At 58.8% G+C, this 15508-nt stretch overlaps 1 protein-coding gene across 3 annotated transcripts in view; it reads left to right on the forward strand.

Annotated features, from left to right (window-relative positions):
* Positions 1-4070: 4070 nt before the first annotated feature.
* Positions 4071-15508, forward strand: part of ADGRL1 (adhesion G protein-coupled receptor L1) — a 53358-nt gene continuing 41920 nt past the window's right edge. For 2 of the 3 annotated variants that reach the window (XM_061150102.1, XM_061150103.1), the window contains exon 1: positions 8181-8335. The gene's annotated coding sequence lies outside the window, so the exon portion shown is untranslated. Of the gene's footprint in view, positions 4083-8180; positions 8336-15508 lie in introns of those variants that run through there. The other variant, XM_061150101.1, reaches the window with a different exon arrangement.

The raw sequence follows: 15508 nt of genomic DNA on the forward strand, positions 1-15508 counted from the left end.
ATAGCTCAAGATAGAGAATATTCCAGTCCCTTGGGAGCTCTCCAAGGCCAATTTCTAATCATTGTCTTACCTCAAAAGATCACTGTCCCAGGCTTCCCTGGTGGTCCAGTGGTTAAGAACATGCCTTGCAATGCAAAGGACACTGGTTTGATCTCTGGGCCGGGAAGATCCCACATGCTGAGTGTGCCACAACTAGTGAGCCCACTCGCTGTGGCTACTGAAGCCTGCATGCCTAGAGCTCGTGCTCCACCACAGGGGAAGCCACCGCAATGAGAAGCCCGCACACGGCAATGAAGAGTAGCTGCTGCTCCCGCCACAACTAGAGAAAGCCCGTGAGCAGCAGCAAAGACCCACCACAGCCAAAACATAAAATAAATAAATCTTTAAAAAATCACTTTCCCAGTGATCCTCACCTAAAGCTGACTGTGCCCCGCCCCCCCCGGCCCCGCAACAAGGGAGGGTACAACTAGGCAAATGCTATTGGCATCTGGTGGGGGAGAAGACGCGGACACTTTTCAACATCTTCCAATGCACAGGATAGGCCATATGCAGCAAAGAATCAGCCAGCCCTAATGTCAGTGGTCCATGGTTAGGAAGCCCAGGGCTCCCCAGCTCCACAGATTACTTCTATCTGTCCTTGAGTGATAGGAATGTCGTCATGCATTGCATCCTATTTGTGTCCTGTGGGCAACATGCACAGGGCTGTGTGTGTGTTCATACATTCTTCTTTTTCATCACTGTATTGTATTCCATTGAATATACTCCAAATATATATTCCAAACGAATATACTCCAATTAATTTCCCATTTGCCAGTCAGTGGTCACATGGCCAGTGGCCAGTATCTGGCGATGGTGAAGGAAGCTGCTATGAACATTCATGTATGTATGTATGTCTTTCGGTGGCAGAAGCTCCCATTTCCATTGGGAATAAACCCAGGAGTGGAATTGCTGGGTCACAGCAATTGATAGCAATTAGTAGATCGGTCTGAGAGAATTAAAGCTCAAGGAATTTTACACAAAACACCTGACTTCTAGCTTCTCTTGAAGAATCCGTACCAGCAATTCCAAGAGCCTGGCTTCCCATGTGGTAGCTCTCAGCTGAAGTTGAGGAGTAGCAAGCGGCTGCTGGCTTAAAAGGGGGGTGCATCTCCAGCTCCCCACAGCTGTCACCCTCCCTCCTCACTGCCTCACACCTGCCCCATTTCTGTTTTTTGTTCCCGTGTCAGCATCTGGCATTGAGGGCCCTGTCCCTGGCCCGTGCAAGGTCAGGCGTCACTTTTTTCCCCTTTCTATGGCTCTACTGCAGCCTAGCTCTGCTGGCATTTTTCTTGGCAATGTCCTCAGAATCTCCTCTCTGCCTAGACCATCAGGGTCTTCTATGTTCAGCTGATGGATTCTTGCTCTCTGCTTACAAGTCACTTCCCCAGGGCAACCTTCTCTGAGCCCCCTGGCTAGGGAGGGCCTCTGGCCTGAACTCTCCCACAGCCCCTGTCTTCCACCCCACACATCCGTGGACAGCTTGCTGGTTTCCAATCAACCAGGACTGCCTCTGCCTCATTCATCTGCTTACCACCCAGCTCAATGCACCATGAATCCTGGCCATGGGGGTACAGGGTATGAAGCAGAGCCCTAGTGCCAGACTGCAGAAGCAAACTGTGCTCCTGCGTGGAGCCTGGCCTGCACACCTCACTCCTTAGAAGCTTCTCCCCATCTCTGACCCATGGGGTCAAGATCTGAGAAACTATCCTCCTCCCGGCTCCCCCACAGTCCGTACCACCCACGACCGGCGAAGTGCCAGGCACCTTCTCTGGGGTCCTTCATCTCCCACAGACCATGCCCACCCCTCAGCCATCCCAGCGGTCCCCACGCACTTTCCAAATGTCCCCCAGTCGCGTCCACCTCACCTCCAGGACCATCGCTGACTCCTCACCTGCTCACCTGTCTTCCCTCCCTCAACTTTGCTCTATGCCCTCAGTTTCCCCCCCTCCCCAACTCCTCTCCCCGCCCCTCCTTTCTCCCAAGCACCGTCAACCATCTCCGGTTCCTCACCTGACTCCTCCAACCTCGCCGTGGCAGTTTTTCCCTCCCCTCTTTCAGCATCCTCCACGTGGGCCTCGCTCAGCTCTCTCCCTTCACCCCCATTTCGTCCCTTCGCACCCCCCCCCCAACCAGTTCCTCCCCCAGCCCCGCGCTGTTTACCCTGGTCCCCTGCCCTCTCGCCCAAGCCTCCAGAGCACCTGCTGGGGAAGAGGCGGGGCCTCCTCACCTGGCGGCCGCAGAGCAGCGGGGCAGCGGCCCCTAGCGGTCGGGGTGGGAAGTGCACCCCAACTGTCCTCCCCTCCCAGTTGGTGCCTTACTGGGAATGGACCACCATTGCTGCCTGCCCTCTGTTGCTCAGACTGGACTTGGGTGGCTTCCTGGACTCTTGCTTCTTGGGAGTGGGGAAGGTGACGCGTTCGCAGTGTGATCCAGAGATGACATTTGAGAAGTTCTGCTGGGGGAGGGGGATGCAAAGACTAAGGTGTCCTATTGGCTCTGTCCCCAGGCTGTGCCTTAAATCCGACCCTTTCTCCCCAGCACTCTGTTCCAGGCCTCCATCACCTCTCACCTGGATTGACTGTGGAATCCATCTCCCCAGTCTCCTGGCTCCCTCTCAAATCTTCCCACAGCCAGAGGGTTCTTGAGACCATATAAGTCAGGGGGAAACCCTCCTCTGCCTAGAACCTTCCATTGCTCCCAGTTGACTCCAATTAAAAACCAATTCTCCCTGAAGCACACCAGGCCAGCACAATCTAGCCCATTACCTCCCTACCCTCACCTCTCTCTCCTTTTGCCCTCACTCCCTCCCTCCAGCCACACAGGCCCTCTCATTGATCCTTTGAACACCCAGCATGTTTCCACCTCAGGACCTTTACACGGGCTGTTCTCTCTGCCTGGAACCCCCTTCCCCACCACCCCCAATCTCCCCAGGACTCCTTTTAAGTCTTTATCCAAATACCACCTTCTTAGTGAGCTCTCCCCTGACCTCCTCTATCTAAAACTGCAGCCATCACCATGTTCTGTGTCTTCCTTAACTTTCTTCCATAGCACTGATCATCCTCTAACATCCTATACCTTTTAATTGTCTGATTTCTCATCTGTCTTTCTGATTGGAATGTCAGCCCCAAGAACAGAGAAGCTTGTCTGCCTTATTCACTGCTGTGTTCCCAGCAGCTAGCAAAATGCAGGGTGCACAGTAGGTGCTCGACACATGCTTGTTGACTGAATGCATTGCCTTGCCCCCACAATGACAGCAGTTGGAATTAATCCCCACCCACACAATATCCTCCCCGTTCAATTCTGAGACCTCTTTACCTGCCTTTTCACTTGAGCGGAGGTACATGGGACAGGATGGGGCTCTGGCAGTGCCCCAGGTGGGGATACGGGAAGCCTCCAGGAGAGCCAGGGGCACACAGAACTCCATCCCACTCACCCCTCAAGGCTTGGACAGTTGACCATCCATTCCCCTAGCACCCTGCTCACTTTCCAGGGCTATTTCCATTATGCTTTCTGTGCCTGCCTTACCCACTGAACAGGGATGCCCCTGAGAGGAACTCCAGTCTTACTGGCAAGACGCTAGGGCATTCTCAACATCTAGCCCCCAGCCACTAAAGACTTTAAGGGATCCTCTGTGTTTGAGGAGTAAATGGAAGGAATGAATACACTAACTGCATGAGAAGCCCCTCAGGGTCGTACATGCTGGCCGAGTGGGCTCTAGGTAAATCTAGGCTGGGGGTACCTGGTGGGCAGTGGAGGTCTGAGCATTTTTCCTGAAACCAGGAATGTGTTTCATTACCAACCCCAACCCCTGCGCCGCCCTCACATGGGTTCTAAGGGTCTGCTCCCCTCCACCCCATTCCCGCACCTCCAGCACACGGACCTAAGGAACACGAAGAAACAGGACACCCACGACTGAGGGCGCCAGCTCTGAGGTAGAGGACTCAGAGGATCGGGGACAGAGGAAGGTGGAGGAACGCAGCACCCAAGTTGGTCAGCACTGGAGCTCTACACACGTGGACACAGGAGGAGGGTAGAGGGCACAGGTGAGCAGAGCTATCCACGTCTGAGGTCAGGGTGCCCCAAGTGCTAGATGAGCAGAATGTAGGGTCGCCAAGACGCCGGGGGATCCGTACGTGGGGTGTCCTAGGCGCGGGCCACCTGGGTGTGAGGTTTTCTGGCACAGGCTACAGAGAAAAGTGGATGTCCTGGCGCCGGATGCACAGGACGTTGGGTATCCAAGACTCGGGTCACGCTGAGCGTGAGAATCCCGAGGCACAGGTAGGATGCGCAAAGAGAGAAGCGCCTTGGGAGTAGGGCGTCCTGGGCGCGGGTACGGACACGCGCGGTGCTGGGCGCCGGGAGCTGGGGCGAGACTGCGCGCGCGCGGACGCGTTAGTTTCTGGAGCCCGGCTGCTGGCGCGGCCTCCACTGCGGCTGCGCAGCCGAGGGTCTTCGGGGAGAAGCGCTGGGGTTCTTTCGCGCCCCCAGCCTCTACTCATCCTTCGCCTCTTGAGCCCCTCACCGCGAGGCCTAAAAACCGCGATAGAATGGAAGCTAGTGAAACCGATCCCGGCCACAACACGGGGCGCTCTGCTGACCACGGGCTTTGGGGGAAAAGAGGAGGGTTTGGGGGAGGGGGGTCCTGGCCAGGATTTTTCCAAACTGAGTCGGGGGTTCCTTAAAGCATGGCACTCCTCTCCCTCGTATAAATTAAAAACACCGCTTCTCATAGCGACTGAAGAACGCAAGTTAGTACCGTCCCCCAGGCACATTCATTGGTTCCGAGGGTCCCTCCATAGAGCAGGTGGGTGGGCTACTCAGGGCTGGACGGCGGGGTGATGGGAGGACTAGGAGCCACGGGGCTCTGGAGATGCTCAGCCTTCCCTGAGCTGCACGTTTTTCCCCCTTTCAATCCTGCCAGGTTTATAGAAAGCTGGCTGTGTGGATGTGGGAGGAGGGTTCCTGGTTGCCCCCTGTGGTACCTCCCCCTCTCCCCAGCACCCCTAAAGCCTTTCATGGATCCTACCAGGTGCTGCGGAGATATTTCAAAGTGGGGAACTGACGCGTGGAGAAGCCGAACCTCCCCCATTCTCCCATCCTGGTACTGCACCAACCATAGATGGATGGGACCCCCTCCGCAGCCACCAACCTCCACTTCATACATATTTGGTCCCTTGGATCCAGCCGATAGCCCTGGCCGTCCATATTTAAGGCCCAAGGTCTACAGCCACGGAACCCTGGGTGTGAAGGCAGAATGAAGTTAGCCCACCTACTGTCTCCACCCCTGAAGTCTGCCGGCTGGATCTGGCCCCAGTTCCAGGCTATGAGAATCCCTGCCCAGTCCTGAAATGATGGTCGCCCACAGAAGCAGGTGGAGGGTGGTGGCCATAGAGGTAGCCCCTGGTTACCCGGTCAGCATGGAAGTCTGGCTTCTCTGCGTGCTCAGTGACTCAGTCCTGTTCGGCTCTGCGACCCCATGGACTGTAGACTGTGTCCATGGAATTCTCCAGGCCAGAATACTGGAGTGGGTTGTCATTCCCTTCTCCAGGGTATCTTCCTGACCCAGGGATCCAGCCCGCATCTCTAGCATCTCCTGCACTGGCAGGTGGGTTCTTTACCACTGTACCACCTGGGGAGTCTCTGCTTTTCCCCAAATTCAGGCTTCTGGGAAGGGATTCTTAGAGGACGGGTTCATTCATTTGCAGATGTTCCTCTTAGGGTTTCTTAGATTTTTATAGTTCCCCTCTAAGCCTGCCCCAAGTTTTGTCTATTTATCACCCCAACCCTTTCCACTGCTACTTCCACGCTGTTTCCCAATTCCTCATCCATTCTGCAGAGCCAAGTTGGAATGGCAATGCATTCTCTTCCCTGGAGATGGAGACCAGGGTTTGCCATCTTCCTCATCCTCAGCACATCCCCTTCCTCTATAATCCAGGTCCGGACTTGTCTGCCCCACTCTCCCCACTATTGCCCGCTCTCTGTCTACCTGAGATTCAGCCTGGACTTTCTTTGCAGGCTCTGGCCGGTGTTCTAATTAGACCTCCACTGGATGATTCCCTTCCCTGAGGATCCAAACCAGGGATTTGCTCCTTCTCATCCATCAGTCTTCCCCTTGCACCCATCCTTCATAAAACGCCAGGCTTCCAGGTCCGCTCTCCGGAGATCCTCACCGGATCTTACCTCTCAGGACCTTCTAGTACCCGCCCCCCTCTAGTTTTTCCTCAGCCCCCACCCTGCACTGAGCTGTCTATTCTGCCAAAGTGCCTATTTTTGGCCTGGGGCCCGGTTTTATAGCCCCCACTGTGGGCCTTGGCAGTCACAGCTCTGGCTCCAGGGATTCATGCCAAGTCGGACTGCTTTCCCCAGCCAGGGAGATGGGGTGAGGGGCTCCCTTCTGCAGCTTCAGCATGAAGCCGGCCCCAGGCCTCACTCGGCCAGATGCCTAGGAACCCGCTGGTTCCTTGTCCTACTTCAAGTCCACCAGCTGCAGTATAGTTGCTCAGCTGCGGAAATCCATATCGAGTTTTTGCTCTTGCCAAAAGCCTAAAATTCAATTTTTTCTCTTGTCGCCTCCCCACCACCACCCAAAGCAAGACCTTTGAGGCGTTTATAGATACTAACCTCCCCCAAACACCCACCCTCTCCGGTGCGACCCGGTCGGTTGCCAGTCCTTGACCAGTTGCCACAGATCTTTAGCTAGGGTCTTGTCCCATCCCGTATACTCCGGTCCTGGCTTTGCGGTCCTCCCTTGCCTTATATTGTAGGTCTGGTCTCCCAAGGTAGCGGCCTCCTCATTGCATTCCCTTCGCATCGTCCCTGGATCCTGAAACCGCTTTTACCTGCCTGCTTCGTGCAGTCGGCGCTCCAGATCCTTTCGTGCCCGAGTCCAGCCCTCCTTTTGCCCCTCCTTCTTGCACGTCGCTGCCAGGAAGACGAGGGCAGTCCACGCCGCCTCAGCCACTGAATAGCCCCCTCCCGGAGCCCCCTGCGAGCCCAGGTCTGGGAACTCTAGGCCAGGTCTTACTTGTTCCCACTGCATTAGGCATGACGCATTACTCCATCTCCCGAGGAAGAATCCGGCCCGAAATTTGCGTGCCCGGGGTGCATTTGGCCCTGTCGCAGTTGCCTTCGTTCCTCCCATCTCTGTCTAATCCAACCCGGGTTTTGCAGACCCCTTCCAGATCGCTCCCATTTCTCCCCTCACCGGGCAAAGCGCCTTTACTCCACTACCTGCAAAATCCGCTCCAGGTCTTCCTCGAGCCTGTCTCCCCTCCCCCACTTCCCGTTCCAACGCGGGGATCCAGCATATCTCCTTCCCTCTCCCGGTTTTTCCATAAGGGCTAGAGGTGGGGGGTCGAAGGGGAGGAAAGTCCATCCCGGGTTTTCGGACCGGCCTCCGGTGCGCTTGGGCAGGTTGCAGCGGCCGGTCCCGGGCGGCGGCTCCGGGCCGGGTTTTGCGCGTGCCCGCCGCCCCCCTCCCGGAGCGGGTGCGCCGGGGAGAGGGGCGAGCAGGCGGCTTGTCATTGCTGGTGCCCGGCGCCCGCTCGGTCCGCGCGTCCTGCGGTGCCCACGGGCCCGGCCCGGCGCCCCCCCATCCGGCCACCCCGGGGGCGCGACGCCGCCGCGCCCGCCTACAACCGCGCCACCCCCCAACAAGCTCCGCGCCGCCCGCCCCCTACCCGAGCCCCCCGTGGCCACTGCGGGGAGCCCGAGCCGTCGGCGCGGGAGTTGTCGGCGCTGCGGCGCCCCCGCCCCGCCGTCTGCCGAGGAGGCCCCGGCGAATGGGGCCGCGTGGGCCCCGGAGCGGCGCCGCCGGGCGGCGGGGGGCTGCAGGGGCTTCCTAGCTGCCCCGTTAACCCCTCGGCTACCGCCGTCGGAGGGGGCTGGGAAGTCGCCTGGGCGCACACGTGCCGCCTCCGTCGGGGCCGCGGAGCTGCGGGGAAGATGCGGGCAGCTGTTGGCGCCGCCTCGGGGGGCTCCGCCTCGCCCCAGCCCCCGGAGCTCTGACACCGCCCCCGCCCCGCCGCCTCCGCCGCCTCCCTCTCCGGGAGGGGCGCGGACGCTCGCCCCCAGCCCCGAGTCTCTGCCGCCGCGAGGGGGCCGCCTTTGGAGCTGTGTAATCCGCTTTTTTTTTTTTTTTTCTAATTTTTGGTTGGTGACAGCGGTTCTTGGCCCCGCCACCCCTCGCCCGATTTCCCCCCTATCCCGGCTCCGGGAGATGTGCCGGGCGGGGGTCCTGGGTTCGCGGAGCAGCAGGAGAGACGCGCAAGGCCGACCCCGGAGCGGCGCTGGACAGGTGAGTGTCTGAGGACCCCGGGCGAGGGGGACGCCGTACCTGGGCCAGGTGTGGGGGCCGAGGTAGGGAGGATGGGAGCCCGGGCCGGGAAGGGGGAGGGGATGCTGGAGCCACGGGTCACAGCACCTGAGCGCGAGGGGGATGGAGGGCGGCCTGCACCTCACCCCACCGGTGAGGGGGCCGGGAGGGGCAGCCCCGGTGGACTGTCGGGGGTGCGGATGCGCGGCCGCGGGGTGCCCGCGGGGGGAGGGGACCGCAAGTGTGCCCGCGCGTGGCTGCGTGTGCCCGCGCGCGCGCCAGCCTTTGTGGGGAAGCGGCGCGGCAGTGCCTGCGTGTCCCCGGTGCGTGTGCGCGCGGGTGCTTGGCGCCCTGTTTGTGTAGGTGTCTGGGTGTGAGCGGAGAGGGTGCGTGTGCGCGCCGCGCGCCGGCCCCAGCTCCCGGAGGAGCCCTGTCGGGGGCTGGCACCCCACGAAGCCGGGCTGGGGGTTGTTTTTCTCTGGGAGGCAGAGGCGCGGGGGATGGGGAGGGGTCTGTCTGGGTGTCTGGCGAGCTGTAGCCGTCGACAGCATCTTCCATCCGCGGTACCCGGTTAAGCCTGGGAAGCTGTTGGGTTTCATCCACCCGGATTCGGGCTTTGAGGGCCAGCGCTCCCACTCTCCCAGGTGTTCGCCGAGTAGAGCTTGGGGTTTCAATTGTCATCTTTCCATCTGCCTGGGACGGGAGTCGGTGCCAGAAGAGCTTGGGCAGCGCTGTGTGTGTGCTCCCGCCGTGGCCAAAAAGTGGCCCCACAGGCACACCGCCCCCCGCCAGCACACAGCCCTCACACACACTCCCGGCCCTAACCTTCCAGTCTCGGTCAGCACCCAGCCCCATCCCTGCCCGGCCCCTCACTGTCCCTTCCTCGCGGTCCACTCCTCCCTCCCCCATCTCTCCACCCCCGCCCCCCGCGCACACACAGCCATGGCAGCTGAGTGGGTGTCCGTCCACGCAGCCTTGAGACGGGGCCCCCTTTCCTCCTGGTTCCTGCAGAACCCGGGGCCTGGGTTCCTCTGCCCACATCCCAACATGTGGGGAGCCGGGGGGGGGGGGGGGGGGGAGGGGTTCAAGATGGCTGCCAAGATGGCTGGTTGCCTTTCCGCCTCTCTCTTTTTCTCTGCCTCTCTCTCCCTCTCGGCTTGCCCTGTTCTCTTCGCTGCTACAGGAGTCATCGATGAGAGGGGTTTGGACAGTCTGGGGGACAGATATGGGGGACACTTGAGAGTAGATGTTTGCTTAGGGCTGGTGGATCTCAATCCTGCTTGGGCGACAGGCGGGTGATCCCTGCTCCCCACTCCAAGCACCCAAGGGCCGGGTGGGAACCTGTAACCTGACCCCAGACCCCAACTCCTTCACCCCCGGGCCTAACAGCCTGGGAGCTGCCCGCCCTCCACCTGGTCTCCTAGGCCTGGCACCCTGAATGGGTCATCAGGGTGTCCCACGGAGGGCCCCCCGCCTCTCATTCTCTCCATCTGCCTGGTGGCCAGGGACTGGACACTCTCCACGGGGCCTGGGTCAGGCCCCAGCTGTGGGGGCAGGTGACTTCTCCTTCCTCCCCATTCCCCCACCCCCAAATTCTAATGCCGATTTTATTACTTAAAAGTAGGATGAAAACAGGGAGAATAAGAGAAGGAATACAACCTTCATTATCATATCGAGAAAATTATCCGTGATTTTCCTAACTAGTAATTTGCCTGCCATGCCGTTCAGAACTGACTTGCCCATTAATTACAGAGATGAAAAATCATCTGGAAAGCGGAAAAGGGAACTAATTCGATCCCGGGCTGGCAGCAAGGGCCCCCATGCACCAAGCCACATACATGTGTGCTCACATGTGAGTGCCCGGCCTCCCCACTGGCCTTGCCACCTTCTTCCTCCTCTGCCTCAGGGAACTCCCTCAGGGCCTCAGCTCACCCCATGCTTGTCACTCCTGCTCTCCTTGGGGTGCCCGTCCCAAGCCCCTGATTGCTGCCCTTGGGCGTGGAGAGGATGCCCAGGCTTGGGGGAGGGCAGGGAGCTGGGGACCAGCCGCACCTGGGCCGTGGGGCCTGCAGGGAGGAGGTGGAAGGCTGGAGACTGGCAGCCTGGTTTCTATTCCCAGCCTGCCCTGGGGAGCCCCTTCTCCTGGGAGGCGGGCCATAGGGGGAGAGCTGGGGGGGGCATGGCCCCTCTGGAGTCTGTTTGCATCAAGCGGTCTGGTCCTGGCTCGGGCATCACCTGCATGTGGGGGGCTGACAGGAGAGAGCGTGGTGCTTCAGCCCCAGCCTGGGCATCAGGGTGGGGGTGCCAACCCCAGGAGGCTGTGCTGCCTGGCCCCAGAGGGGGTGCCCCTGATGGAGAACAGGAGGAGCGGTCTCCCCGCTGTCCCCGTCCCAGCCCCTGCTGGCCACAGGGAGCTGAAGTTGTCAGTCACTGCCCCCTCCTACCTCTCCAGCCAGACCCAGACGTGTGACCAAGGACACACAGAAGGCTCTGATTTCTGTGTGGGCTCCTCGCAAGGATTCAATTTCCAGACGCCAGACAGTTTCCCTCCTCCAGACCCTCCAGGGAGGTGAGGAGGGGGATGATGCTCCTGAGATGGGGGTTCCCTGGGTCCGGAACTGTACCTGACTGCACCAGCGCCCCTCCCAGCCCTGGGCTCAGCCACCCTGATGAAAGAGGAAGCGGGGTCCCAGGTGGGAGGGGGGGCTGCGGAACAGAAGCCTGGGAGTGGGTCCCACCGCCCTGAGAATCCAGGCTGCTGTGACCTGTGGTACCTGTGGTACCTGTGCTGTGATTAGGATGGTAACCTGGACGAGCCTGCATGTGGCCACGTGTCCGACAGGCTGGTCCCGTGTTCATAAGGGTCTCCTGGGTGCTAGTGTTTGTGAGTTTTGCAGAGGGGATGTGTGTGTGTGTTTCCATGTGTCAAGGGCTGTCTGCATCTTGTGTGCACCTGCAGGTGTGTGCATGTGTGGCTCCTGGGAGCAAAGCTGGGCAGACCTCTTCATGAAACCCGTGAATATTTGCCAAGTGTCTTTTTCACTCAGTGCTGTGCTGGGGACTCCAGGGGGACAGTACCCCAGTCCTGTCCTCAGGGAGCTCACAGTCTAGTGACGCGAGCAATTTCAGCCAAGGGGCTCCTGTCATAAGATTTGGGGAAAAGGCATATATCTGTCCATCCAGAACGCCCAGAGTCCCAGCTGGGGAGGGGCAGCCCCTTCATTTTGGCACCCCGAGCATGGGATGTCCCAGGGTCCAGACCTTTGTGATCTTCCCTGTCACCCCTTCCACCTCGCCCCCCTCTCCTCACTGCTCCTAGGCATGCAGTTCAACCATAGGCCCTTTGCACTGGCGTCCTTCGCCTGGGCCCCTCCCCTGACACATGCAAAGTTTTTGCTCCCTCACCCACATCGGATGTCCTCTCCTCAGTAACCTTTATTTACCCCATGCAACCTGTTTAAAATTTCAGCCTCCCACCCGCCTCCTGACTTTTCCCTAACAAGGATGACTTTTCACACATTCTGTAATTTACTGATTTATTGTGTTTATTGGTTTATTGTCTGTCTTCCCCGACTAGGACCCAAGCTCTTGGGGAATTTGTTCCTGGTTTGCTTTTGGACGCCAGGTGCCTAGACTCAGGCCGGGCTCACAGTAGGCGCTTGAGAACTCTTAGCTGAGTGAATGGAGGAGGGGGTCACCTCTCAAAGGACAGAGGCCCCAAAGGACTCCCCTTCCCTGGCTTTGCACATTGAGGGGTCCCTGTAGACCCTGGTCCTCTTGGGGAAGGCCAGCTCGGCACCTGTCCCATGCACCCACTTGTGAGGCAGCTCCCTGAGAGGGCTTCATGGGTGCCCAGTGTGTGAGGGTGTCCCTGTGGGCAGGCATGGGGCAGTGTGCATATAGGGTTTAGAGCCCAGAGGGTCATGTGGGGGCTCCAGCCCTTGCTGGGGGTAGGCTCATGGTCAAGGCCTGAGCAGCTTTGATCCAGGGGGACACTGACTCAGACTCTCATAGGATGATGGGACCCCCCCACACCCTTGTTTCAGATCCTAGGAAATCAGCCAAGCAAAAGCCCCATCCGCCGCCCACCTCAGCGCAGTGCTCAGTCGTTCAGTCATGTCCGGTCCTTTGCGACCTCATGGACTGTGGCCCGCCAGGCTCCTCTGTCCATGGGGTTTTCCAGGCAAGGATACTGGAATGGGTTGTCATGCCCTCCTCCAGGGGATCTTCCCGACCCGGGGATTGAACCCGCGTCTCTTGCGTCTCCTGCATAGGCAGCCGGGCTCTTTACTACTGTGCCACCCCCTCCCACACCATCCTCCCCCAAATCCAAAATTTGGGGAAGATAAAAGTTGCAATAATTAGATGCTCAGGCTAAAAATAGCCTTGTTCCCCCGCTTCCCAAAACTAAAAACAGCCAGGGCCTTTCCCTCCGAGGCTAAAAATACCAGGCAGACCAGGAAGCCAGGTGGGTGGTCCTGTCTGGGGTCAGGAAGGTTGAGACAGACAGGCTTGGGGCCCAGGGCAGGGTCTCCCAGCCATGGCGTTCCTGACATTGGGGCTGTGTCATTCATTCTTTGGGAGGAGGCCTGGACTTTTCAGCATCCTTCGCCTCCACCCTCTACGCCCTGGTATCCAGGAGCATCCCCCCACCCCGAGTTGTGACACCTAAAAAGGCCTCCAGATTTTGCCAAACAGCCTGGGGAGGGGGGCAAAATCATGGGCCCTCCCAGGTGAGTACCACTGCTCTAGATCAAGGGTCTGCAGACTCCCTCTGTGAAGACGCAGGCAGCCAATGTTGGAGACATTGGTGGGCTTACCAGCTCTGTTGCATAAACTTCTGCTGCTGCTTTTTCTTAATCCTTTGAAAGCAGCCAAGCTCATTGGCCAGGGGCAGTGCCCAGTCCATAGGTGGTCAACTCCCACCCTGGCAGACCCACCCACCCTTTTTTGCCCCTGGTGATGGAGGTCAGGGTGCCCTTGAATGCACCCTCATCAGCAGAGGGGCGAGTCTGGTGTTTGTCGCTTTCACCTCCCTGCCCACACCCCCTGCCATTCCCCTGTGCCCACTCTCACTGGTTGTCAAACACACTGGCCCCCCCCTGAACAGCCCCAGGGCCTTTGCACAAGCCGTGCTTGCTGCCTGGAATGCTCTTCTCCTCCCTGGGCACCTCTGTGGCGCCTTCCTCACCTTCCCAGAGCTTTACTGACATGTCTGACCTTTCTCCATCACTGAATTTAACGTTGCGGAACACACAGACACACACACACACTCCACTAGTCCATCATGGGACTGACTTTTTTTAGTGTTTTTTATGTCTGGCTCATTCACAGCTGTCTCTCCACACCTCGATCAGTGCCTCACGCATGGTAGGTGCCTCTTTTAAGAGACGTGTAGGGACTTCCGTTGTATTCCTGTGGTTAAGATTCAGGCTTTCACTGCCATGTTCCCAGATTGGATCCCTGGTCGGGGAAACTAAGGTCTCACAGGCTGTGCAGTGTGGCAAATAAATAAAATAAAAGAGTCATGTAGAATTGCTGAATATTATTTCTAAGCCCACAACCACCATTGTGAGACTTGCGTCCCGTTTCCCCAGGGAAGAGGCAGAATGCAGAGGGACCGTGGTGGGGGCGGGGGGAGTTGCTTCGTCACACAGCCTAAAGTGGGCACAGCTGAGACTTAAACCGAGGACCCTGAGACCTGGAGCCTCTTCCCTCTTGCCCCGCTGAGCACCATCTCCCCCGCCCACTGGTCTCTGCCCCTTCACTGCCAGCTTGGTGGTAGCAGAGGGCCCAGAGCCTTCTTCCATGTCTTCTGCCACAGGCTCTGGCTCCCGTGACCGTTTTCAGCACTGCTCTGCAGTACCTGGGGGCTTCCCCAGTGGCTCAGCAGGAAAGAATCCACCTGCCATGCAGGAGACCAGGGTTCGATCCCTGGGTTGGGAAGATGACCTGGAGGAGGGCATGGCAACCCACTCCAGTGTTCTTGCCTGGAGAATTCCAGGGACAGAGGATCCTGGCAGACGAGAGTCCATGCGGTCGCAAAGACTTAGGCACAGCTGAGTGACTAGATAGCTACAGGACCTGGAATGTACGTGAGGCTTGTGACCAGTCAGGGAGCACCTGGGGGTGAAAATGGGTCTCAGGTCGCCGTGGTACCAACGCGCTGTGGAGAGGAGCATCCAAGAGGTGGCCGGACGGCCTATAAGGAAGAGCTTCCTGGTGGAGCGGGCTTCCCAGCCGAGGCCTGGAAGGGAAGGAGGGATAAAGTGGAGGGGAGTCAGGGAGAGTTTGTGAAAGGAGGGGACCCGCCCTGAGGCCAGAAAGAAGGCAGGCAGCTCAGAGGGGAGAAGGAAAGACATTCCCTGGCCGGGCAGGGAGACAGGACACAGGTCCTGGGGGCCAAAGGACTGTTTTGGATTTATGTTTCTACTTGTGCACAGGGCTGAGGAGGCCTGGGAAGGGGTCAAGGCCCACGAAACAGGGTTAGAATGTTTAGCATGCGCTCCTTCTGGCCGCTTCGTAGGTGAGAACTGTGGAGGGCAGGCAGGAAGGGAGCCCAGGCCGGGGGGAGGTGGGGGCGACGCCAGTGTGGGTCGGAGGCCCCCAGAGCTGTCAACATGAAGGCTTGGGATGGGGCCTTGAGACCTTAGAGAGGAACCCGTGCAGGGCTTTCGAGACAGAGTTGACATGACTTAGTGGATGACCAATTGGAAGGCAGAAGGAAAGGAGGGGGAGGGGAAACTGCAGGTTTCCGGTTCAGACAGCAGGGTGGACCTAGCCAAAAGAAGAGGGCAGAGCGGGAAGCACCTTCTGCTCTCATCCTCACCCCCACACACATACAGAGTCTCATCGCCCCTCGCCCGAGTCTGGGCATGGCTTGTCCCCACTCGGGTCTCAGGGTGGGCCTTTCCTGGTGGTCCAGTGGCTGGGACTCCACACTCCCAATGCTGGAGGCCTGGGTTCGATCCCTGGTCAGGGAACTAGACCCCATATGCCACAACTCAGCGTTCATATCCTCAACTAAAGATCCCACATGCCGCAACTAAGACCTGGCCTAGCCAAATAAGCTAAATATTAAAAAAAAAAGAAGCTCCACCGCTCCCACCTCACTCCCGCAGGCCCTGCTCGCTCTGCCCCCTACACCTGCCCTCA

The sequence above is a fragment of the Dama dama genome, chromosome 9 (assembly GCF_033118175.1).
Source record: "Dama dama isolate Ldn47 chromosome 9, ASM3311817v1, whole genome shotgun sequence".
In the NCBI taxonomy this organism is placed as follows: domain Eukaryota; kingdom Metazoa; phylum Chordata; class Mammalia; order Artiodactyla; family Cervidae; genus Dama; species Dama dama.